The sequence below is a fragment of the Thalassophryne amazonica genome, chromosome 6, assembly GCF_902500255.1.
Source record: "Thalassophryne amazonica chromosome 6, fThaAma1.1, whole genome shotgun sequence".
Taxonomy (NCBI): domain Eukaryota; kingdom Metazoa; phylum Chordata; class Actinopteri; order Batrachoidiformes; family Batrachoididae; genus Thalassophryne; species Thalassophryne amazonica.
The window spans coordinates 45111953-45139237 of record NC_047108.1 but is presented as its reverse complement, the minus strand read 5'-3'; the positions used below and the strand labels follow the sequence as shown (position 1 = coordinate 45139237).

At 39.0% G+C, this 27285-nt stretch overlaps 1 long non-coding RNA gene across 1 annotated transcript; it reads left to right on the top strand.

The window, feature by feature from the left end:
- Positions 1 to 1050: 1050 nt before the first annotated feature.
- LOC117511615 lies at positions 1051 to 19114 on the top strand. The gene is made up of 3 exons (XR_004560997.1): positions 1051 to 1060; positions 16310 to 16315; positions 19031 to 19114. It is a non-coding gene; the product is annotated as an uncharacterized LOC117511615 (long non-coding RNA).
- The last annotated feature ends 8171 nt before the right edge of the window (positions 19115 to 27285 follow it).

Below are 27285 nucleotides of genomic sequence, written 5' to 3'. Positions count from 1 at the left end.
TTTTCGCTCACATCCGATAAAATGTCCCGTCTGATCAAGTAAACCCCTCACATGTGGGACCGGAGTCATTTCCAAGCAGCAAACATGTTGCTACTTTTACATTTTGATAATGGATCAAATAAAATTGGCAGAAAAAACATTTTCATAGGAAATTTTGACCCGGTAAAAGAGGAAAATGTACAGCTTACCTTTGATTTGGAGGCGATGATTGTAGAAAGAAAAGCATGTTGAGGGTCAAATTAGTCCATAATAAAGCATAATCCAGAGATGGAGAACTTTAAACTGTCACTTATTTCATTACATGACATGGGGTTACAGAGCTGCATCAGGCTTCAAATTAATTAAATAAATCATAATAAATTGTAAATTTATGTAAATTTGATAGCTTAATTATTTTTAGATTTATTTTGATAGCACCTGTATCTGGATGTGTTGCTGTATGTGGTTAAATGATTAAAAAAAACAACAACAAAAAAACAAAAACATTAAAGGTTCATTCAGTAGTTCAGCGCAGTTGGAACCAAAATGGTGCCATGTTCTGAGTTGATGCCACTCTATCTAATCAAGACACTCTAACCATGATGTTGCCACCTCCAAGCTTCACTGTTGGTTTGATGTTTTTAAGGTGATGTTCAGTGATGACGTATTATGGCATCCAAAGAGTTCAATTTTGGTCTCATATGACCAGACTATATTCTCCCAGTATTTCACAGGCTTGTCTAAATGTTGTGCAGCAAACTTGAAAAGAGGTTCAACATGTTTTTTCTTTAGCAATGGAGTTTTGTGTGATGAGTGTGTATACAGGCCATGATGGTTGAGTGCATTACTTATTGTTTTCTTTGAAACAATTGTACCTGCTAATTCCAAGTCTTTCTGAAGTGGTCCTTGGCTCTTGGACAACTCCTTGTCAGAAATCCCATGAGGAGCATCTGGTCATAGCCAGTTTATAATGAAATGATGTTCTTTCCACTTTCAGATTATAGCCTCAACAGTGCTCACTTTAACATTCAGAAGTTTAAAAATCATTCTGTATTCAGTCCCTTCAGTATTTTTTGCAACAGTAAAGTTACAAAGATCTTGAGACTTCTTTCTTTTATCCATTATGATATGTTTCTTGTGTGACACCTTGGTAATGAGACACCTTTTTTATAGGCCATCAATTGGGATTGAACCAGCTGATATTAATTTGCAATAACAAGGGGCAGGACTACTTTCTAATTACTGATAGATTTCAGCTGGTGTCTTGGCTTTCCATGTCTTTTTGCTCATCTCTTTTGTCAGTTGTTCAATACTTTTTTCATGTGTTATTTCACATTATTACACATAACTTAATTAATGGACATCTACACAGTAAATTTTACAGAATGAATTTACTCTGCTGGGATAACATTTGGTCCCATTCCAAATAGAGTTAAATATACTTCATCACAGTGCTAAATCAACTCTTTTACAGTGTAAAATCAACTCTTATTGGAGTAGAAACACTTGATTTGACAAGATGGTAGAGCTGATTTACAATGGATTCGGACACCACTACGGTTCTGTTGCTGTTAGATCTCAGTGTGCATTTGATACAGTGGATCATCATATTCTACTTGATAGGCTGGAAAATCATTTTGGGATTACTGGGAGTGACCTTGCATGGCTGACGTCATACTTGACCAGTCGTTTTCACTGTTTTGTACAGTAACACTACCTCTAACCTTAGTGACATGAAATTTGGGGTTCCTCAGGGGTCTGTCTTAGGCCCCCTGCTTTTCTCCCTTTATATAGCACCCCTTGGGCACATATTGCGGCATTTTGGGATTACCTTTCACTGCTATGCAGATGATACTCAGTTATATATGCCAATAACTGCTGGTAATCTCGTTCACATAAAATCCTTAGATGATTGCCTTGCATCAGTGAGAAGTTGGATGTCTAGAAGCTTCCTACTTTTAAACTCTGAAAAGACTGAAATGATGGTTCTTGGTCAAGTGAGACATCGGCATCAATTTGACCAGTTAACACTCAGCCAAGGCTCGTGTGTCATACATCACACTGACAAAGTGAGGAACCTTGGGGTAATTTTTGATCCTTCGTTGTCATTTGGTCCTTTGGTAGGAAGCCCTACCATTAATTAATGCTTCGATCTTAAATATGATCAATCTATCTTTATTACCGTAGTTGGCTATGTACCACAGGCTTTTAAGGTGTCAGTAATTAAACCATTACTTAAAAAGCCATCACTTGACCCAGCTATCTTAGCTAATTATAGGCCAATCTCCAACCTTCCTTTTCTCTCAAAAATTATTGAAAGGGTAGTTGTAAAACAGATAACTGATCATCGGCAGAGGAATGGTCTATTTGAAGAGTTTCAGTCAGGTTTTAGAATTGATCATAGTACAGAAACAGCATTAGTGAAGGTTACAAATGATCTTCTTATGGCCTCAGACAGTGGACTCATCTCTGTGCTTGTCCTGTTAGACCTCAGACTTGATACTGTTGACCATAAAATTTTATTACAGGGATTAGAGCATGCCATAGGTATTAAAGGCACTGCGCTGTGGTGGTTTGAATCATATTTATCTAATAGATTACAATTTGTTCATGTAAATGGGGAGTCTTCTTCACAGACTAAGGTTAATTATGGAGTTCCATAAGGTTGTGTGCTAGGACCAATTTTATTCACTTTATACATGCTTCCCTTAGGCAGTATTATTAGAAAGATTGCTTAAATTGTCATTGTTACACAGATGATACCCAGCTTTATCTATCTATGAAGCCAGAGGACACACACCAATTAGTTAAACTGCAGAAATGTCTTACAGACATAAAGACATGGATGACCTCTAATTTCCTGCTTTTAAATTCAGATAAAACTGAAGTTATTGTACTTGGCCCCACAAATCTTAGAAACATAGTGTCTAACCAGATCCTTACTCTGGATGGCATTACCCTGACCTCTAGTAATACTGTGAGAAATCTTGGAGTCATTTTTGATCAGGATATGTCCTTCAATGCGCATATTAAGCAAATATGTAGGACTGCTTTTTTGCATTTGCGCAATATCTCTAAAATTAGAAAGGTCTTGTCTCAGAGTGATGCTGAAAAACTAATTCATGCATTTATTTCCTCTAGGCTGGACTATTGTAATTCATTATTATCAGGTTGTTCTAAAAGTTCCCTGAAAAGCCTTCAGTTAATTCAAAATGCTGCAGCTAGAGTACTGACGGGGACTAGAAGGAGAGAGCATATTTCACCCATATTGTCCTCTCTTCATTGGCTTCCTGTTAATTCTAGAATAGAATTTAAAATTCTTCTTCTTACTTATAAGGTTTTGAATAATCAGGTCCCATCGTATCTTTGGGACCTCATAGTACCATATCACCCCAATAGAGCGCTTCGCTCTCAGACTGCAGGCTTACTTGTAGTTCCTAGGGTTTTTAAGAGTAGAATGGGAGGCAGAGCCTTCAGCTTTCAGGCTCCTCTCCTGTGGAACCAGCTCCCAATTTGGATCAGGGAGACAGACACCCTCTCTACTTTTAAGATTAGGCTTAAAACTTTCCTTTTTGCTAAAGCTTATAGTTAGGGCTGGATCGGGTGACCCTGAACCATCCCTTAGTTATGCTGCTATAGACGTAGACTGCTGGGGGGTTCCCATGATGCACTGTTTCTTTCTCTTTTTGCTCTGTATGCACCACTCTGCATTTAATCATTAGTGATCGATCTCTGCTCCCCTCCACAGCATGTCTTTTTCCTGGTTCTCTACCTCAGCCCCAACCAGTCCCAGCAGAAGACTGCCCCTCCCTGAGCCTGGTTCTGCTGGAGGTTTCTTCCTGTTAAAAGGGAGTTTTTCCTTCCCACTGTCGCCAAGTGCTTGCTCACAGGGGGTCGTTTTGACTGTTGGGGTTTTTCTGTAATTATTGTATGGCTTTTGCCTTACAATATAAAGCGCCTTGGGGCAACTGTTTGTTGTGATTTGGCGCTATATAAATAAAATTGATTTGATTTGATTTGGTCTCCATATTAGAAATATTACTAGGACTGCTTTCTTCCACCTGCGAAATATAGCGAAGATTTGTCCCATCCTGTCTATGGCTGATGCTGAGACCCTGATCCATGCGTTCATCTCTTCTATATTGGACTACTGCAATGTTCTATTTTCTGGTTTACCGCAGTCTAGCATTAGGGGTCTCCAATTGGTTCAGAATGCTACAGTCAGACTTTTGACACAAAGCAGAAAGTTTGACCACATTACACCCATTTTGGCATCTCTTCACTGATTTCCTGTCCCATTGAGATCAGATTTTAAGGTTCTGCTACTAACCTATAAAATTATTCATGGACTGGCACCTCCCTACCTAGCTGACCTAATTAAACCTTACATACCGGCCCGGGCTTTACGTTCTCAGGGTGCAGGACTACTTTGTGTCCCTAAGGTGAATACGAAGTCTGTGGGTCACAGAGCTTTCTCTTATCGTGCCTCTGTTCTGTGGAATGACTCCCTGCGTCAATAAAACAATCAGATTCTGTGGAGACTTTCAAGTCCAGACTTAAGACACACTTATTTTCCCTTTCATATGGCTAGCATACTGGTGCAGTTTTGTTTTACACTTTTTACTCTTTTAATTCATGTTATTAGTAATTGGAGCGGGCCGCGGCCTCAACTTCACCTAAATTCTGGGTCTTTTAGTGAAGCTTAGGGCTAGCGGCCGGCGATCACCTTAGTATTTCTTCTGTTTTTCTTGTTGATTAATGCTGGCAAATTATACAGTATTTTTTGTCTTTCTGATGCCTGATTCTGTTTTTTCTCTAAGATGCAGCTCCATCCATAGATGGGAGTTGTGTTTATGTTGGCGATCCTCCTGTCCTGTGCACCTACAGCAATTCTTGTATATTTCTCCGTGAATTGTTCTGTGAATTATTTCTGTAATTTATGTTTGTAGCATGGCCCGAGCAGAGGGTCACCCCTTTGAGTCTGGTCTGCTTGAGGTTTCTTCCTCAGAGGGAGTTTTTCCTTACCACTGTTGCCCTGGGGGTTGGTAAGGTTAGACCTTACCTGTGTGAAGCTCCTTGAGGCAACTCTGTTGTGATTTGGTGCTATATAAAGGAAATAAATTGAAAAATAAATTGAAAATTGACTGATTTCACTCTATAATAGAGTGTATTTTACTCTATTTAGACTGAGCCCAAATGTTATCCCAGCAGAATACATTTTACTCAGCAAACTTTACTGTGTATGGTTTGATTTCTTTGTATGTATGGATTCCTTGGGTTGTTACCAACATCTGGTAAAAATTTCATAATAGTGCCAATAGCACCTTGAGAAATATATTTACTGAAAACAATGGTCACGTGTTCAATGCATATTTTACCTGCTGTATTTTTTCCCAGGAGGCAGTGACAATATAACTGGCAAGAATATAGCAGATTATGTGAGTGAAAATATAAAGTGTAAAGTCATATTTTCATTGTTATTAGTTTTATTCAAATTCTAATACCCCCATCGCACATAGCCAGAAACACACAGAATGGCGTTAGAATGATGAATCGGCACACATCCGAAAAGTGTTGGGGTCATTTCCAAACCATTCTGACAGCCATCTGCGAGAGTCCACACAGTTGGTCAAAATCAGCCGGCGGCCCCAAGTGCACATGTTCAAAACCCTCTGGGCGCCATCGAGATCGGACACCTATCTGACGGCGGCCCATGGGCAATCTGAGGACCGTCTGACCACAATTTCATATTCTGATGGCGGTAAAAAAGGATCTGAAATGATTTGAGCGCATACAAGGGAACCTCAAGATGGATCTGACATGACAAAGTCTGCCGATATGACCTGCACATGCCACATATAATAAAGTCCACCCCCGCATCCCCCGGAGCGCAAAAAAAAAAAACTGTTGAAATGTATGCAGCATGCTTCATCGTGCTAATAATTATGAATTATTATCATATGTGTTATTATTATTATTGTTGTTGTTGTTGTTATTATTATTGTTATTATTATCAGTTATTATTATATTTTATATTATCATAATTATTATCATCATCTTTGCTTGTGAACGGCTGAGCCTTTTGGGGATGCTCCTTTTATACCCAATCATGACACTCACCTGTTTCCAATTAACGTGTTCACCTGTGAAATGTTCCAAACAGGTGTTCTTTGAGCATTCATCAACTTTCCCCGTCTTTTGTTGCCCCTGTCCGAGCTTTATGAAATGTGTTGCAGGCATCCATTTCAAAATGAGCAAATATTTGCACAAAAAGAAAAAAGTCTATTAGTTTGAACATGAAATATCTTGTCTTTGTGGTGTATTCAGTTGAATATAGATTGAAGAGGATTTGCAAATCATTGTATTCTGTTTTTATGTACATTTCACACAACTTTATTGGAATTGGGGTTGTATGTATGTACAGATCTGATCACATGGGAGCCGGACAGCCAGGTCTAATCACACACAGTACGGGAGGGGCCTGTCAGCTGATCACAGCACACTGACAGCTGGATAATAGCCTACGCAATTACATAACAAAAATGAATGACCACATAACACAGAGAATGACACATTGGTCTGGTCTGAGCGGACAGGGGGGCGTGTCTGCTCACAAATGCAGCTGTAAAGATCTCTGCTCCTGGACATTCCAGCTGGAGGACATGTTCCGTGTTTGGAAAGACATGAACTTACAACATTCCTCAGTGAGGCGCATGTGTCTGCCTGCTGTCCTCACGTGGAAATATATAAAACATCTTTCACCTTTGTGCTGGGCTGCAGTGGCCACACACAGCGCACCTCCTCCATGTCTTTGTTTATTTCACGCATTTTTCCGCACTTATTACAGGCCAGTGATGGTAGCTCAGTGGTAAAGTTTCTGGCTGGCAATCAGAGCTCTTGGAAATTATAGTTCGAATCCCATGGGTGGCATGTATTTTTTTTATTATCACAGCAGCTCACACTGTTCCCATGTGCATGAACCATCACAGCAGCATTGAGTACGCCGGCCTGTCGGCACAATGTTTTCGTGGTTCACTCATACAAGCTGTTGTGCCATGATTCACCCTGATTTGTACTTATTCGTACTATGTGTGAAGGGGCCCTTAGCAATTGCTATTGCTAGACATAAGATCTGTCTTCAGATGCAGTTGATGATGTTGGCTGTGGAACCTATGTGGGAGGTGTGTTGTGAAAATTATTCTTTTAAATCTTTGTTAAAGATGAATACGAGGTCTGTTAGAAAAGTATCCGACCTTTTTATTTTTTTCAAAAACCTGATGGATTTGAATCACGTGTGCTTGCATGAGCCAACCTTGAACCTTCGTGCGCATGCGTGAATTTTGTGAAGCCTGTCGATTGCGTCATTTGCTTGTAAGCAGCCTTTGTGTGAGGATGGGTGTAGTCTCTCGTCGGATTTTCTTTGCAAGGAAAATGACGGAACGACTGGAGCGGCGCGACTGCATCAAAATTTGCCAGAAACTGGGCGACAGCCAGGTGGAAACCATTCGGATTATTCAGACAGCTTTCGGTGACAATCCTATGGGCATCACACAGATTAAGGAGCGGTGCAACCGGTTTAAAGACAGCTGCACAACGGTGGATGTTGATGGCCGACCGGAGCGCGGCTCGCTCTCCACCGTTGTGCGGCTGTCTTTAAACCGGTTGTACCGCTCCTTAATCTGTGTGATGCCCATAGCATCGTCACCGAAAGCCGTCTGAATAATCCGAATTTTCTCAAACTGGCTGTCGCCCAGTTTCTGGCAAAATTTGATGCAGTCGCGCTGCTCCAGTTGTTCCACCATTTTCCTTGCAAAGAAAATCCGACGAGAGACTCCACCCATCCACACACAAAGGCTGCTTACAAGCAAATGACGCAATCGACAGGCGTGAAAAAATTCACGCATGCGCACGAAGGTTCAAGTTTGGCTCATGCAAGCACACGTGATTCAAATCCATCAGGTTTTTGAAAAAAAAAAAACATAAAGGTTGGATACTTTTCTAACAGACCTCGTATGAGCAGGAAATGTACTGCTGTATAGTCCACTCATCTCAGTAACTGTTTATTGAACCTGCTCTGCTGCTGTTTCACTATTCTGTCCCACGTATGCATACCTCTGCACTCATCGACAGATAGATAAACGCTTCTGGCACTTTTACTTTAAGATGCTGTAGCATGAAGGATGAGTCAGGCACTGAAGATGCAGCTGTTATGTGTGCAGGGTTCTCACCAGGATTTCTTCACAGCATGGGGAGAACATGGTGTGGCATAGCTGCGTGGCAAGCGCTGCAGGAGTGAGTATTGTAGGAGGGTCTGGGGTCATCCCCCCACCCCCAAGGAAAATTTATAATGCTAGGAAACACTATTTTCTGCATTTTGAGGATCAAATTTTACTTGAGAGCCTTTGTTTTATTTCAAAGTGTAGCAGCAGGTGTGAGTTTTCAGAGGTGACAAGTGAGCTGGACTCTCAAGACATTTAACCAGATGACATTCTACTCCACAGTTTTAACCTGTTGGTGGAGTTTTTTTGAGACACTTTCCTCACATTTTGAAGAGCAGGGATGTTCTCCTCTTCCATCTGGACTTTAGGTTTTGATGTTCAGCTCCATCACTGGATGTTTTTGAAGTGCATCTGAATTCACAAGGTTCTCTGCACAGCATATGTTGAAATGTTGAAATGAAATATCCCTGATGTGGGATAAGTGAAGAAATTTATTTCTTAACATAAATTTCAACATTCGTTTTTTCTCTCTTACTGACTTTTTTTCTTTGACTACCTTGTTTATGAGTTTTGTTGTTGTGTATGAGTGAAATTTTGTTGCATGGGTGTCTAATGAATTCAAATTCAATTCAAACAAAACAACATGAAACATGAAAGAGTGCTGTGTTATTTTCTTTGATTACTGTATATATATATATATATATATATATATATATATATATATATATATATATATATATATATATAAATCTAAGTCACTTAAAGTTGAGACTTTTCTTGCAGTCAGAACAGTAACCGATAAAACAACTGTGTAGCTTTATTTGATAAAAATAATAATAGATCAACCAAAAAATTTACTGCAGCTAAAGGATAAAGGCTATATACTGTATATATATATCCAAAAATGAAGAATTTCAGACTGCTCATTCACACCGGCTGTTAGTATTGTGACGTTCGCGAACGAGCCGATTCTTTTGAACGGCTCTTTAATATGAACGAAGGGAGTTGTGTCGCGGCTGCGCGGGAGCCGTTCTTTTTGTCGTTCTTTTTTTCTCATAGGTGTTTGTTTCACACAGCTCCCAGGAACATCCAGTTGCGGTTGCGGCTGTGCCCCCCCCCCCCCCCCGCATAGAAAGAGAGCAGCTACGGGGGGAGGGGCAAAGGCAGCATGTGCCTTCACATACATACACATCCGTGTACAAGGTAAATCCACAGTATTGATGTCTAGGCAGAGGGATGTTGTACCACCTAGTGGAATATTTACAATGAATTCAGACCAAAATTATTTTCAACATATTATAATGAGGTTATAATCAGTATTTCCAAATAATTCAAACTCAGATAATGGTTGATAATGGCTGTGATATCAGATTTAAAGTGAATAGAAAAAAGAACATGTGCAATACAAAAACTTTCAAAATCAAAAAATATATGGAAAGAACAAAAACAAATGGTGTTGGTCTTAATGACTATTCATTTTTGTGTTTCTCAGTATGGGTTTCCTTGGTTATTTACAATGCGTTATCGCCATGTACTGGCTACTTTAAGCAACAACAGGTTTGGTTTAATGTCAGGTTTCTATTCCCTGTTCTCTTCTCGTTTGGAACGAGATTTCAGTCAGTCAACACCAGTCTTTTGCCTCAGCGTGCTGTTCTCCCCAAGGATTCATGTTTTCGTTGTCCACTGCTGGCAGAAAAGGTAGGGAGAAAGGTAGGGAGAGGTATTGAGATGGCTCATCTCTCTCTCTCTCTCTCTCTCTCTCTCTCTCTCTCTCTCTCTCTCTCTCTTTCTTTCTCTCTCTCTCTCTCTCTCAATATTTTTAGGCTTAATTATCAATTTATGTCACCAATGGTGCTAGGAATTTCTAACCAGAATGCATTGTAATGGCAAAGTGCGCATGCACGCTGCAGCATGCACCACCACGAATGCACACATGGCGGAAATTGATAATTGAACCTAAAATATATATATATATATATATATATATATATATATATATATATATATATATATATATATATATATATAAGTATTTATATATAAAAAGAGCCATATGAGCCAGTTTTTTGAACGACTCTTTGAAAGGAACGAGCCATAAAGATCCGGATCCCCCCAAAGAGCCATAAATCCCATCTCTACCGGCTGTTGGTCCTCTGCCTGACCGATTGGTGTGGCTCTGTGGCCGGCTGAAAAAAGCTCCTCCCAGCAGGGTGACATCTGTCACTCGTTAATCTTAATCTTGTGTTTATGACTCACAGACTGATCATTTTGCTTTTTTAATGTTCGCTCTTGTCGGGAACACACAACACTTTACAAATGCCGTGACTGCAAAACTTGTTCAACCTCCGGTGGAAATGTTTCTGCTGAATCGTTGATCAGTATGTCTGGTATAGAATACATACATTTCAAATCTGGCAAATTTCAAGTCTGTGAGTTTTCATTTCAGGTGGAAGCATCCAGGGAACCCACTGAGCAAACTTCTTCCAATAATCAAGCAAAGCACTAATGTGACCCACATGCACCTGTGAAATTCCGCTGTGTAGGCAGTTTTGCTCTGAGTGATGCGCCGGTTCCCCAGAATCAATTTGTTGACTTGTTTCTTGTGAAACTCATTGGTTGCTGGCAGAAGTCATCCAACTCTTTGTCACACAAATCCATTGTTTCAGCTTCGCCATCTTTGCATCTGTTGACCCAGCACCGCACAGTGGTAATATCAACACATCCTTTATCATAAATAACTTGCATTCTTCAATGATTTTTCACTGGAGCAACACCTTCTGCTGTCAAGAACTCAATGACAGCTCTTTGCTACAACCCCTGGCAAAAATTATGGAATCACCGGCCTCGGAGGATGTTCATTCAGTTGTTTAATTTTGTAGAAAAAAAGCAGATCACAGACATGACACAAAACTAAAGTCATTTCAAATGGCAACTTTCTGGCTTTAAGAAACACTATAAGAAATCAGGAAAAAAAATTGTGGCAGTCAGTAACAGTTACTTTTTTAGACCAAGCAGAGGGAAAAAAATATGGACTCACTCAATTCTGAGGAAAAAATTATGGAAACATGAAAAACAAAAGAACGCTCCAACGCATCACTAGTATTTTGTTGCACCACCTCTGGCTTTATAACAGCTTGCAGTCTCTGAGGCATGGACTTAATGAGCGACAAACAGTACTCTTCATCAATCTGGCTCCAACTTTCTCTGATTGCTGTTGCCAGATCAGCTTTGCAGGTTGGAGCCTTGTCATGGACCATTTTCTTCAACTTCCACCAAAGATTTTCAATTGGATTAAGATCCGGACTATTTGCAGGCCATGACATTGACCCTATGTGTCTTTTTGCAAGGAATGTTTTCACAGTTTTTGCTGTATGGCAAGATCATGCATTATCATCTTGAAAAATGATTTCATCATCCCCAAACATCCTTTCAATTGATGGGATAAGAAAAGTGTCCAAAATATCAACGTAAACTTGTGCATTTATTGATGATGTAATGACAGCCATCTCCCCAGTGCCTTTACCTGACATGCAGCCCCATATCATCAATGACTGTGGAAATTTACATTCTCTTCAGGCAGTCATCTTTATAAATCTCATTGGAACGGCACCAAACAAAAGTTCCAGCATCATCACCTTGCCCAATGCAGAATCAAGATTCATCACTGAATATGACTTTCATCCAGTCATCCACAGTCCACGATTGCTTTTCCTTAGCCCACTGTAACCTTGTTTTTTTCTGTTTAGGTGTTAATGATGGCTTTCATTTAGCTTTTCTGTATGTAAATCCCATTTCCTTTAGGCGGTTTCTTACAGTTTGGTCACAGACATTGACTCCAGTTTCCTTCCATTCATTCCTCATTTGTTTTGTTGTGCATTTTCGATTTTTGAGACATATTGCTTTAAGTTTTCTGTCTTGACGCTTTGATGTCTGCCTTGGTCTACCAGTATGTTTGCCTTTAACAACCTTCCCATGTTGTTTGTACTTGGTCCAGAGTTTAGACACAGCTGACTGTGAACAACCAACATTGCGTGATGATTTACCCTCTTTTAAGAGTTTGATAATCCTCTTCTTTGTTTCAGTTGACATCTCCCGTGTTGGAGCCATGATTCATGTCAGTCCACTTGGTGCAACAGCTCTCCAAGGTGTGATCACTCCTTTTTAGATGCAGATTAATGAGCAGATCTGATTTGATGCAGGTGTTAGTTTTGGTGATGAAAATTTACAGGGTGATTCTATAATTTATTCCTCAGAATTGAGTGATTCCATATTTTTTTCCCTCTGCTTGGTCTAAAAAAGTAACCGTTACTGACTGCCACAATTTTTTTTTCTTTATTTCTTATAGTGTTTCTTAAAGCCAGAAAGTTGCCATTTGAAATGACTTTAGTTTTGTGTCATGTCTGTGATCTGCTTTTTTTTCCTACAAAATTAAACAACTGAATGAACATCCTCCGAGGCCGGTGATTCCATAATTATCGCCAGGGGTTGTAAAAACATAGTAACGAGCTTCCTTCACAGGGTTCTATTCTTGCCACAATAACAAAGCAGTCTTTTCACCGTGATAGCTTGGTGCTACCTGAGATTGTAGATGAGAAGCTACAGAACACATTAAAACCTGTTTTGTGCCCGTGATGCCAGTTGTTGATGAAAAAGTAAATGGATTCAGTACTTTTCATTCAACCCTCATATATGAGAAATCCCTCTGTCATGTCACCTATAGGCAGTTGTGGTCACAGCTAACCAAAAAAAAAAATAGTTTCGATAACCGTTAAACCGCTAACTGAAAAGTTAACTTTTGTAAAGCTAAACCGTTAACCCCTAAAAGGTTAGCGGACGTTACAGCTAAAAGCTAAACCGATAACATTTAGTACTGACTCAAGTACAATGGCAGCTACTGATACTTCTGAGTAAATTCAAAGGCAGTCACAAACAACGAGCCAGCCCTTCTGTAAGATCAGCATTCCCTCAGCAAAAGAGACCTGGTGACCAGAAAAAAAGAAAGGAAGGAAGGAATGAAAGAAAGAGAGAAAAAAAACACTTATTTTCACAGCCATACAGTCGCGCATGCGTGTTGGAGGAGTCATGCAAAGACATTTTTGACTTACGGTTAAAATTTTAAGCAAACTAATTCCTTACAGGTTATCAAAATTAATGTCACCTCTGTCGTTTTTACAAAGTGAAAATATCAGCTATATGTTTTAAAAGTTTAGCTATATGCTACAAGTTTTTTAAAGTACAGTGGTCCCTCGCTATAACGCGATTCACCTTTCGAGGCCTCACAGTTTCATAGATTTTTTATTTTTTTTTGTGCAATTTTGCATGCTTCTTTTTTTTTTTTTTTTTTTTAGCAGCGCATTGTGTTGTGCGTCCTTATCGGGCGGGCCGGTCGCAGCACCAGTCGGCACCACCGTGATTGTTCTCACTGCCTCCGATGCACTTACTGAGTCTGTGGGCTCGGTAAACGCCGCAGCGGGCCATTCACACCGCCCCCCTGTCTGCTGTGTGGAGCTGTGGATAACTCTGGCAACAGGTCCAGAGACTACACTCTGTTTTGATGCGGAGCACTCCTTGCGGAAAAATCCACAGCACCGCAGGGTCTCGGTAACCGCAGCCACAGAGCTCTGTGGCCATGACTTGGATTATATGAGGGTCCCGCATCCGTACCCTCGGAGGCAGCGAGCGAAGGGAGAGAGCATGCACATTGTGTTCTGCGTGTGTCTGTTTATGATCTTCTCGCGCAGAAGAAAAAAGAGAGTAGAGAATAAAGTGAGAAAATGTTAATGCCTGTTTGAGAAAAGTGTATAAAGTGTGTAGTGAGGGGTTTTACAACCTTAAAACATCTATAATAATTGTTAAAAAAAAAAAAAAAAAACGCTGACGGATTTCGCCTATTGCGGGTTATTTTTAGAACGTAACTCCCGTGATAAATGAGGGACCACTGTAATGCACTAATTTTGAAGGTTTTAGCATTTATAGACACACATACCAAAACACAGTATGGGAAAATGGTGTGTTCTGTCATCAGTGCTTGGTCGGTTTATAGAAACCAACACACAAGTTTCTGTGTGTTGACTTTTTATAAATAAATCTGTATTTGTAAATATGTCGTTTTTTTTCCTTTTGTAAAAAAAGACAATTTGAAAAGTGTGATTCAGCACGTATAGCATATGTGTGGCAGTTGGTATTGACACTGCCATTGACTGGATGGGAGTCAATTCAGTCTTGTCAGAGTTTAAAAGTAGGAAATTGCTAGACATCCAGCTTTTCACTGATGCAAGGCAATCTAAGGATTTTATGTGGATGAGATTACCAGCAGTTATCGGCATGTATAACTGAGTATCATTAGCATAGCAATGAAAGGTATTCCCAAAATGCCGCAGTATGTGCCCAAGGGGTGCTATATAAATGGAGAAAAGCAGGGGGTCTAAAACGGACCCCTGTGGAACCCCAAGTTTCATGTCACTAAGGTTAGAGGTAGTGTTATTGTACAAAACACAGTGAGAACGACTGGTCATGTATGACGTCAACCATGCAAGGGCATTCCCAGTAATCTTAAAATGATTCTCCAGCCTGTCGAGTAGAATATGGTGATCCACGATATCAAACGCAGCACTAAGATTTAGCAGCACCAGAACTGTAGTGGTGTCCAAATCCATTGCAAACAGAAGATCGTTCACCACTTTAGTGAGAGCTGTCTCTGTGGAATGACCTTTTCTAAAAGCAGACTGCAGTGGCTCAAAAAGATTATTCTCAGTAAGGTGGTCCACGAGCTGCTGTGAAACCACTTTTTCCAGACTTTTAGAGCAAAATGATAGATTTGATGTTGGCCTATAGTTTTTCAATACACTAGGGTCAAGATTAGGTTTAAGTAATGGTTTAATCAGGAGGATGAGTATAGGAACATAACATTGGCTTTCTGTGACTGGAGCAAAAAGAACTGTCTTATACTAAACCCCAATAAGACAAAGGAAATGGTCATCAACTTTAGCAAGAAGAAGAACATTTTGCAACCAGTCAAAATAAATGGACAAGACATTGAGCAAGTACACACATATAAATATCTAGGTTTCCACTTAGATAATAATCTAGACTGGAACATCAACACGGAGTTAGTCTACAAAAAGGGTCAGACTAGACTGAAGTCCTTTAATGTGTTTGATGTAATGTAGCATCTACGGAGCACTATAAGCAGTGGTGGGCACAGATAACCAAAAAATTAACTTCGATAACAGATAATCAGATAACTGAAAAGTTATCTTTGATAAAGATAAAACGATAAACCACCCAAAAATTTATCGGAAGTTACAGATAACCGATAAATCCCAGTATTGTCTCTGGTTCATTTGCAACTACTAACAAACTGAATTTGAGTTTTAACACCACGATTGCTTATGGTAGCTTCAAAAGCGACAACAGACCCAAACAATGAGCCTGCATTTCTGTCTTTGAACATCTTGCCCCCTGCTGGAAACTCTTGTTTACTACATGGCTTCCAGCACAGAAGTAAGCCGAGAGCAGCCGCAAAGCCCAGGTCTCTACCCAATCATAACGCTCCCATCAGGTGGACGTCTTGAAAAATAAAGCAATGCTGAGTTATGGTTTGGTGCGTAAATAAAATTAATACTGATAGAATAACTCCATTAATGTCAATTCTGTCATTTGTACAAAGTTAAACTATAACATATATCTTTATTGTTGAATAACGCACTAATTCTGAAGTTTTGTAACAAACACAGACAGATCACAACAGACACATGTTAATGTGACGTGTGTCTTGTGTTGGTGTTTACAGATAAATGTGCTTTTGTAAAATATTCCATTTTTTTTATTTGTAAAAACAGGCATTTTTTGCGGAGTCCTGGAAGTGTCATCGCAAAATGTTTTGCATGTGGAGAGAATGTGCGCTCATTTTATTATATTGTGCGCATGTTTTATGATGTTGTGCGCATGTTTTATTATATTGTGCACGCGTTTTATTATATTGTGTGCTCGTTTTAAGCATTGTTTAAGTAAAACAACAGCACAATCTACTTAAACGTGGCCACAATTTGTAAAACGTGCACTCAATATTGTCTTGACACATAAATGTTGGCTATTAGCCAACAAACCAGGAGACAGTGTAATACATTTTCCCATTAGAAATGGATGTGGTCAGAGGGTATCATCATGGTTTGGGCGCACAAGGATTGACGTTTCAAATCCCGCAAAACCTCGGAGAGGTCGCCATGCTGTGAGATCTCAGTAACATTGAGAACTGCATTGAGACGCTCTGATCGGGCTGCACTTTAACCACTGCACACGGACAACACCATTAACATTGCAACATAAAACTATTTTTATACTGTGCCTAAAACTCTCATGAATATATTCTCTGGGTTTATAGACGTTTTATTGCGTTTGTTTTATGTAAACATGCAAGAATCACAGGCTGTCTCTCTGTTATTTTCAGTGGGAGCTGCTGTGAGCTACGCTCGCTTCCTGATAATGTCGTTCTGGGGGAAAGTGAAGTTTGCTCTTTAACATTTTGATTATTGTTCTTAACAACATTGTTTGTCCTCTTTGTTCCAGACTAATATATATAATATGTCTGAAATTCAGTTTGCGTTTATTAAATTCCATGCAGATTAAAAGTAGCAGACACGGATTATTTGTTATAATTGTTTTAGCAAGTTTTCAGGGTATCATGCATGCAGTTACTTATTAACGTGATGAAAAGCATAAAAAATACAATTTTGTAGTATAATAGTCATTTACAATTGTCATCATGTGGATTCTCTATGTTGTTTTGACTGAAGCAACTCTCTGGCACACAAGGGATTATGGGATACGTCAATAGGGCGAATAGAGATGTCCAGCTGCCCAGCATGGCATCATCTGGAGATTAAGCACATTAAAAAGGATGCTGAGGGCGAAGCATCTCCCCGTCATGAGGATGACAATTTAGGAAAACATGCACACAAATTATCATGGCGAGAAAAAAAAATCACTTTAAGTGACCTCTCCTGGGTTCCGTAGGGCCCAGCTTCAGGGCCAATACTGCCATGAACACTACTGGCCAGTAGATGGCAGTAGAGACCTTGAAAATGTGCCAAAACAAAATTTCAGATAATCCGTGTCTGCTACATTTAAGATGTGTGGAATTTAATAAATGCTGTTGTCCGTAGATCCTGATCAGAGTGTTTCAAATGCATTTCTCATGTTGTGAATGTACAGAGATTACCCTATCATACCCATAATGCACTGCTAGGCACAGCATATATCCACACTAAAACCAAAACAAAATTGCGCATTACTTTAAAACTAAAACATATATCTGATATTTTCACTTTATAAAACTTCAGACATGACATTAATTTAAATAACTTGTCTGAAATTTGTTTGGTTAAAAGTTGAACCATAAGTTAAAAATGTATGCCTCTGGATGACTTGGGTGATATTGCCTTCGTGTTAGTATGGGGTTAAAAGAAATGAGTTTTTTGGGGGGGGGGGTTCTCCTTTGCCTGCAGAGGATAGAGTGGTTTCTTTTTGAAGCAGCTCTCCTCTGTTTTGCAGAGGGTAGAACTATACAAAAGCTACAAAACGTTTAACAGGTAAGTGCTCAACTGATTTTAAATTTTATAAATGCATATAGCTGTTCAGCTTTATTTAACACGTTATCAGTCTAAAAAATATTGGACAAAAATTGATCGCAAGATAATTAGTCCGACAATGGTTTTTAAAGTTATCTAAAAAGATAGTCCAATAATGAAAACATTATCTTCGATAATTATCGGTTATCAGATTATCGGAACTGTGCCCACCACTGGCTATAACAGATCTTTCATCCCTTTGGCCATTAGGCTGTATAACACACACTGATGTATTAATGTTTGCTTGTGTCTTTGTATATGGTGCTCGTTTGTTGTATTTCTCTTTTTGCTGCTGGACAGTTGAATTTCCCTCTAAGCGTGGATCAATAAAGTATTGTCTGTCTGTCTGTCTGTCTGTCTGTCTGTCTGTCTGTCTATCTATCTATCTATCTATCTATCTATCTATCTATCTATCTATCTATCTATCTATCTATCTATCTATCTATCTATCTATCTATCTATCTATCTATCTATCTATCTATCTATCTATCTATCTATCTATCTATCTATCTAATCACTGCAGATGTGAAACATTTAGGAACAGATCCAGAGGTTAATGACAGATTAATAATTTCCAGCACAGTCGGCTCAAGAGTGGGCCACAGGTCCTTAAACAGTTTTGCTGGTATAGGATCAAATAAGCAGGTTGTGCCTTTTGTAGACGTTACAAGTTTCATCAGCAAACCTAGTGATTTACTGTCAAATTCTGTAAATCTAGGTAATACCTCAGTGATGGCACCCACCTCAGTAGCAGGGTGTAGTGGCTGGGTTAAGGTATGTTGGGATATGTTTAACCTAATGTCATCTATTTTCTTCTCAAAGTAATCCAAGAAATCTTGGAGAGCAACTTACAGCTGGTTATCCATGAAAAAGTGTTGCCACTGTGTCGAACAAGAACTTTGAGTTATGCTTGTTTTTGTAATAGGCCCACTTTGGAGCCAGTATTTCATGCTTATAGCCTAAGATCGCATCATGCCACGCAAGGTGGAATACTTCTGATTTTGAACTATGCCATTTTTGTTCTAGGCCTCTATCTAGCCTTATGTTTGAGGTCATGCAAATAATCATTGAACCAAGGTGACTGTGTTTTGGGGGGGGGTGGTTTTAATATAGGTGGTGCAATCATGTTAAGTGTATTTTTCAGCACTGCGTTTAAACTGTCCACAAGACTGTCTGGTGATTGGACATCTTCCAAACATAAAGCTAAGATATCAGGCAGTCTACCTTCGAGTTCAGTTATAGTTGAGGAGTTGCTGTGTCACCACAATGATAAATAAGGTTGTTGTTCCACTAAACACGCAAAACTGTTAATCTAGTGAGTGATCAGAGATCACTGATGCATGATGTCAATATTTGTGACAGCAATACCACATGCAAGAACCAAATCCAGGGTATTTCCACTAATGTGCATCGAACTGTGAATGCATTGCTGGAATCGTAATACATCCATAATTTGCATAAATGATTTGCAGAGAAAATCAGAAGGCTTATTTACTGTATATGAATGCTGAAGTCACCAATAATCAGAATGTTATCTGCACTAGTTGAAATGTTAGAGATGAACGCACAAAATTCATCTAAGAATTCAGAGTATGGGCCAGGGGACCTATATACAGTGACAGTGTCATACGGCTGATTTTTATTCTTGTGACCATGGCAACACATAGCATCATGGGCAATGAAGAATCAGATGTTCAAACAAATTTTATTTGTGACCTCAACAGCTAATAAACTAATCCTTGATATAGGTTTAGTTAAATATGCAAATATGCAGGTTTAGTTGAAGATGCAAATTTATTTACATAATTTGGTTGTGTCGTGCTGACGGTACCATAAGTGTGAGGTGTAGTTTGTTTGATGACATCAGCCATTGTCTGTCTCTGTGATGTCGTGTATAAATTAAAGAACTTTTCGAGGCAGCATGCAAAAAAAAAAGAAAAAAAAAAGAAAGCTGTGGCTTGGTCACGGTTCTCTCATGCAGCTCGCTGCAATGTAAAACGAAAATGAAATGAGTGCACTCGTGTGTGTAAATGCTGAGGCCAGAGCAGCGTGCACACACTGAAGTAAAGAAATATTAGGTGTACAGCGACTGACAGTGTGTGACATTCACAACAAATACCAAACATAATCAGGGGCTTGTTAAGAAGCTCTGTACTTCCACCATCAAGAAAAAGAAAGCACATTAATAATAACAACAAAAAACATATTTGAATTTGCTCATGCCCAAATGTGCCCACAGTGGTTATCGTTATTAAGAATTACACAAATAAATGATTTAAGCAGTTTTAGACCTATTTCTAAGCTCCCATTCCTGTCCAAGATCCTCGAGAGGGTGGTTTCAGACCAACTGACACTCTTCCTGGATCAGAATAACATTCACGACAGGTTTCAGTCTGGTTTCCGTAGACAACATTCTACGGAAACAGCTTTTCTGAAAGTGTCCAGTGACATTATGATGTCTGCTGATGCTGGGAAATGCACTGTGCTAGTTCTCTTGGATTTGTCCTCAGCCTTTGATACTGTTGACCACCAGGTCCTGCTGAGTAGATTGAGGGAACATGTCGGCCTGTCGGGGTCAGTTAATTTAATTACAAAAAAAGGGGGTTGCCACTGCAACATTATATGAATCTAATTTAACCATATTAAAAATATATTTGTAAAAAGTACCAGTGCAGTTACTAAACAACTGAACTGCCTGGAAGAGTCAGTTGTCCCTCAACATTTTACAAATAAGAAAACCAACCTGTGGGTGGGGGTCTCTGCCCATAAACAATTAAGCTCAGCTTTCACAGAAATGACCCAGATCCAAAGGAGGCAGATGCTCTCAAAGGTTAATGACCAAACAAATTGGTAATGTATGCAGCAAAATGTAAATAACATTCAGAATGAGCTGCAACTGTGCTTTGTATTCATCCTTTTGCTGCCTGAAGCCTTGTGTATTTGCAGTCCTTGTGGGTTGTAAATACCTTTGCTGTCAGAGCTTTGTGCACTGGTCAAAGATGCAAAATATCTGAACACATGGCACTGTTCTAAATTATTTACAAATTAATCTCAGCCGAACTTGGTGTCATGCGCAGTGTCATATGTATCTATGTTTTTGCACCCAGTCAAGCATGCGGCATTGTCCAAATAATATTGTACTTGTTCAGGCAATCTTAAATGTCATAAGGTTGACGTATTTTGAGGTTTGCAATTTCAATTAATTCTTTAAAAATATTTAAAAACAGGCCTGGGAATTCAAGTGCTCTGTACAGTATCATAGCTGTTCCAAGGACTGCACTCTTCTGCACAGAGACCTCTGATGTTGTACCTAGAATCTGATGCAGTTACTCTTCCAGTTTGGGGGTGGTTACACCTCCTATCATTGGGGTGGCTTTGAACTTTACCTTCCACATTTGCTCCAGCTGTTCCTTCAGCCCCTGGTACTTCTCGATATTCTCATGTTGACTGGTTCTTGCTCTGGGAAGTTGGTGTGGTGTACTCTTGGGACAAATCACCAGTTGGCCTTGTTGTTGTGTGATGCCTCTTTCTTCCAGATATTCTTCCAGCATTGCTGAGTTTCGGTTATTTCTGGGTGTGTCATTGGGCTGTTTTTTTACATCCAGCTGAGATTCCACCCCGGAATGGCCTTAGGGGAACAGGCCATTTATTGTCTTGGCCTCTGCTTCTCTGGTGTATCTTCTCTTAAGCTTTGTGGCTAGAGCTGTGTTTTTTTGTTGTTGTTGTTTTTTGTTTTTTTTTTGCAGTTTCTAGGGGCTTATTTACATCTTGTAGTACTTCATATCCAGTGGTGGGCAGAGCTAACCAAAAAGTTAGCTTTGATAACCACTAATAAGTTAGATGAAAAGTTATCTTTTATAAAGCTTAACCGATAAACCACCAAATAATTTAGCTAACCGATAACTTTTAATATTGTCTACGGTACATTGTCAGCTACTAACAAGATGATTTTGAGTTTAAACGCCGCCAACGCTTCTGATAGATTCAAAGGCAATCACAAACAGAGCCAATGACTCAGTGCTTCTGTCTTTGTGCACCCTACCCACTGCTGTAGGGAAGCATAATTTACCTTGACAGCCTACAGTGGTCCAGCCGTGAGGCAGACATCTTGAAAAGAAAAGCAGGTTTGACTTATGGTTTTGATTTATAAACCAAAGTAATTTGGATAGTTTGAATTGAAATTGAGGCTCAGTTTACCCATAATGCAGTCTGGCATCTGTGTCTGTTAATATGAGCGAAGCATTGCACAGTGGCGCGAAGCTCACTCATGGTACAGGGCGTACTAAACAGGAAGTGCCAAAATTCTAATCCACAGTAAAACAGGAAATGTTCAAATGTCAAACACTTCCTGGATTGACTGATGAGATCCCATGGAATCTCACGGGAACTCAGTGGCAAGCTCACACTCAAACAGGAAGTGCTGAATTCTCAGTCACAATGTCAGAGTTGAAATCTGTAAAAGAGCAACTTAGTTAACACAAAGAATGATAACGCAGGAGATCTGCTCTGAAGGGCCCCACCCATTTGCTCTCTCCTGTTTATTGAAATAAAGTTGCATACAAGCTTATAGGAGCGACAATATCACAGACAAGAAAAGACACGGAGTCTGGTCTCACATTGATAGGAAAACTGTTATGGCTTTGAGCCCTCAGTCTCCTAGGCTTCCCATAACAATGTCCAGCCCTGAACCAGTGTGCCGGTCACACCGCTCTTCCTTCAAGGCTGAACTGTTAATTAAAGAGGTTCAGCCTTGAGGGAGGTGATGGTCTAGTGGTTAAGGTGTTGAGCTTGAGTCCAGAAGATCATGGGTTCAAATCCCCGCCTGACTGGAAAATCACTAAGGGCCCTTGGGCAAGGCCTTTAATCCCCTATTGCTCCCGGTGTGTAGTGAGTGCCTTGTATGGCAGCACCCTGACATCGGAGTGAATGTGAGGCATTATTGTAAAGTGCTTTGAGCGTCTGATGCAGATGGAAAAGCGCTATATAAATGCAGTCCATTTATCATTTACCATTAAAGATGCACATACGTACTTGAACAGTTCAGTGTATATGATTGTTTTGACAATGAGTGATTATTTAAAAGAATAATGGTACATGAACTCTCACACATGCATATATGTATATATGAAAAATAGAGAACAGAATCAAAAGCAAGATCAAAGGCAGTACATCAAAGTAAAGACATTTAAAGATATTTGATAATAATATTGCTAATATATAAAAAAACCCTGTCACACAGTGAAACAGGAAATAGCCATTGTTGAACACTTCCTGGCATGGGTGGAGCTAGAGCAGAGGCCGGGGTTTCACTGGACTCTCCTGAAGTCTGATTGGACACAGATGATTGACATGTCACAGCACCACACGGCTGGTTGAAAGACCTGCATTTTGAAATTAGTGAGTCACATTGACTGCTAGGTTCTTCCTGTCCAGCAGTTGGTGCTGTGTGCCACAAAAAGTTCTAATCCACATTAGTAGAAGAAGAAAAATGTTTGCTTCAGATTTGAATTGAACACGTCATTTGAACGATGGACTTCTAATCACACCAAACTTATATTGGTGAGTAAACGACCATATTTTTTTGCCAGAAATGAGGTCCGGGTTGTTAAAAGCAGCATTTCTCCTTTAATTTGGGTTATCTTATATACACATGTTTAAGCTAACAGCTGGTTCATGCTCTGTTGGCTTATTAGTGCAGCAGATAACTGAAACAATCCTTCAAATGATGATACAAGCATCAAATTCAGCACAAATACAGCTGGAGCAAAATGAATGCATCACCTTTAACTTTTGACCCCTGTACAAACTGAAACTGACCTTGGTATTTCACACATTTTAATTTGTTTATTCCATTTCAAATACATTTTTTTTCTAAAATTATCTTCCTTAACTCAAACTGAAAGCAAATCTCTACAACTTATAAAAAATATAAAATCCAGCTTCTTGATGAAGTGGTGTAGAGGAAGATTTTCTTAAAAAGAAGACCTGGAAAGTTCAGCTTCAATTTGACAGAAAGTACATTTGAGATGAAAGCCTAGATTTGATGTTTTGGTGAAAGAAACTTTTGTATTTCTTCATAATTAATGTAAATAAAGTCCAAGACATATTCAGTGACTTGGATTTTTTCATATTTCCATTCCCTGACTTGTCTAAAGAAAACTGGCAATAAAACTGATTATTATTTACAGGTTTTATCAAGTTTTAGAGATTTGCTCTCAGTTTGAGTTTGACAAAGATAATTTTAGAAATTTTTATTCTTTATTATTTTGTATTTCTTATATTTAAAATGGCATAAACAAATAAAAATGTGTGAAATTCCAAGTTCCAATACTTTTGATGGGCAGAGTATCCTAACCTTATGATGAGTGCAAAATGATATAGTATTATCAGTGGTGGGCACACTTCCGATAATCCGATAACAGATAATTATCGAAGATAATGTTTTCATTATCGGATTATCTTTTTAGATAAATTTAAAAACCATCATTGGACTAATTATCTTCCAATGAATTACCATCCGATAACTTTTAGACCAATAACGTACTAAACTAAGCTGAACAGTGAAAAACATTTTCAAAACTGTTAAAGATGTTTAGACCTATCTGTTAAAAGTTTCCTAATAGACATGTTGTTCTACTCTCTGCAAACAGAAACCACTCTATCGTCTGTAAGCAAAAGAGAACTAGTGACCAAAAAAAGTCATTTCCTTTAACACCATACTAATATAATCGCAATGTCACCAAGTCATCCAGAGGCATACATGTTTAACTTATGGTTCAAATTTTAACCACTCATTTTAGACAAGTTATTTAAAATTATTGCCATGTCTGAAGTTTATAAAGTGAAAATATCAGATATATGTTTTCGTTTTAAAGTAATGTGCTAATTTTTAAGGTTTTGTGAGCACATGCTGTGCCAGGCAGCAATGCATTATGGGTAGCATCAGACATTCACGACAGGACAAATGCATTTCAGACACTCTGTTCAGGGTCCACAGATAACAGCATTAAACTCTAGTGCCTAAAACTCTCGTGAATATATTCTCTGGGTTTATAGACGTTAGTGTATTTGCGTTTGTTAAATTCCACGCATCTTAAATGTAGCAGACATGGATTATCTGGAATTTTGTTTGACATTTTTTCAAGGCTGCTACTGCCATCTACTGGCCAGGAGTGTTCATGGCAGTATTAAACGTCTGGGTACCTGGCTGCTCTCAAAGTGTTGGTATTGTCCATTGTCCAGCCGCTTTTTGTGTGCATATATTTGTTAACTTTGTAATTCCGACTCCTTATCGGTCCACACGAACGAGGTTGGCGCCATATTTTTAGTTTTTGTGGAAGTGACGACAAGAGAATAAGGCTCCTGATTGGATATAATTTTAATCAGTACCGCCACTCAAAGGTTTGGCAGATTAATTACAACACATTTATACGGTTCGATGTGGATGGATTTTTTTTTTAAACGACGTAGTGTGGATGAAGTCACTAGCCTATAGCAGTCGGCCTCTCGGTAGGAGGGGTCTGGTTAGGTTAAAAACTCCAGCTTTTGTTGGCTTCTGGTTTATTCTTCTCTACAAGAGTCAAGACAGAAGTCAGACTACCAGAGCAAGAATTTTAGCTGAGGAAGCTTCTGTGATTTGAAGCGAAACATCCTCACGTCAAGCAACCCAGTCCAGTCGAAGATTCAAGCTTCTCTTCTATGGAAACCACCTGGACAACTGACAGCCTACACAGAAACAGTGTGGATGAAGTTTTTTCCCCAAACTGAAAGGGTAAGATATTTGGTTTTACAAATACCCGACAACGTGTGTACATGGCCTTATGTCTGTGAAAGGCACTATATAAATAAATTTACTTACTTACTTACTAATATTGAGTGCACGTTTTACAACATCATAAAAGTTTTAAAACATGCAATTGCGATGACACTTCCAGGGCTCCGCAAAAATGCCTGTTTTTACAAATAAAAATGGAATATTTTACAAAAGCACATTTATCTTTAAACCAACACACGACACATGTCACATTAATGTGTTGGTTTACATAATGGATTACTGAACCAATCAGTGTTTAGCACTTTTACCCAGAATGCTTTGTGGTCTGTGTTTGTTACAAAACCTCAGAATTAGTGCCTTATTCAACATTAAAAGATATATGTTATATTTTAACTTTGTACAAATGACAGAATTGACATTAATGGAGTTATTCTATCAGTATTTTCAAAAAAACATAAGTTAGTATGACTTTATTTTTCAAGACCTCCGCCTGACCGGAGTGTTGAAATTGATAGGGAGCTGGCCTTATGGTTGCTCTTGGTGTGCCGCTGTTCCAGCAGGAGCAGAATGTTGAAAGAAAAATGATTCTGATTAGTAAAGAGTTGATTTTGTGGGTGCTCTCAGGATTTGTCTGTGCTTTATCCTGCAGGGGGCAGCATGGTCAAACATTCTTGATTATTCTTTAGGTCTTTTACCGCTTTTGATGCTTTCAAAAGTGATTGTGTTAAAAATCAATTTCAGCTCTTTAGTAACTGCAAATGTCCCATAGACAACACCGGAATGTATCGGTTATCGATTATCTGTAACTTCCGATACATTTTTGGGTGGTTTATCGGTTTATCTTTATCAAAGATAACTTTTCAGTTATCTTATTATGTGTTATCGAAGTTAATTTTTTGGTTATCTGTGCCCACCACTGAGTATTATTACATTTGTTTTTAAGAATGTTTAATTTTCATTAGTTGTACTTTGTGTCAAATCATAATCATATCGTATATCATATTGATATGACAATTCAGTAAGGTATATCTTCTATTATACATGCCAAATTGAAGGTGGAACTCTACTAGTGTTTACTAAGGTACACCTAAATATCTTAAAAAAAAAAAAAAAAAAGGAGAGTAAAGCCACTTAGGTGGCTGGTCTTGAGAACCAGGTATGGTAGGTTGAAAAGATTTTTTTATGCCATGGGAACTGTCCCTACCCACCTAAGCCGCTCAAGAATATGGACAGCATGTATATAAGTGACATTTACATGACAATTTATATGACAATATTGAAATACGATAATTTGGCCATATTGTACAGCCCTACTGTCAACTAGCTGAAAACTTTGAATATTAATTTACATCTACATTAAAAAGATGCTTAAAGTGGCAGAGGGTTAAGAGGGCTCTAATTAGGAGGGTCAGCTGAAAAGCAAAAAAAAAGAAAAATGCTTAAAAAGGTGGGGAGTATGGGGGACAGAGCCCCTCCAGAAGCTAAAAGACAAAATAAGGAAAATTCTTAAAAAGTTGGGGAGTCGGGGGGCTCCGCTACTGAAAGAATTCTACTGAAAAAAAGTCTGAAGGACCTAAAGGACATGCTTAGATGGCAGGTCTGGACTGCAGGTAGGTCACTCTAGTACCCGCACTCTTTTACTACGAAGCCATGTTCAATTCAATTCAATTCAATTTGTTTTTTG